Below are 437 nucleotides of genomic sequence, written 5' to 3'. Positions count from 1 at the left end.
TAAACTGGTGGACACAGTATCGATGGACAATGGGGGAGGTAAACACACACATTCTATATCTCGCTATGACTGAGTTTGACACAGAAGTGAATCATGCCACGTAATCCAAAAGTGGCCAAGTTTGTGCGAAAATGTATTTTGTTTCGAGAAAAATTTGCAATACGCCAAGAGAGAGAAAAACAAGTCGAGAACAAAGAAATAAACACACATGCACTGACCAAAGATTTGCAACCAGCCTTTTTGGCGATTGCAATTTGCAACGTTAAGGAAGCCAAGTTTGATATGATACCTTTGTTGCTTGCAAGCACAGAGGTTTTCTTGAGGGCGTCAATTCAATTACAGGTGCTCACACGCTTGTATTTAATAACGTAAAGCTGCTGTCATAAGAATCGATACATACAGATATGAACACAAAAATATTATCATTATCATTAAAA

This window comes from Penaeus monodon, chromosome 20 (genome assembly GCF_015228065.2).
Source record: "Penaeus monodon isolate SGIC_2016 chromosome 20, NSTDA_Pmon_1, whole genome shotgun sequence".
Classification (NCBI taxonomy): domain Eukaryota; kingdom Metazoa; phylum Arthropoda; class Malacostraca; order Decapoda; family Penaeidae; genus Penaeus; species Penaeus monodon.
This window is presented reverse-complemented; position numbering follows the sequence as displayed.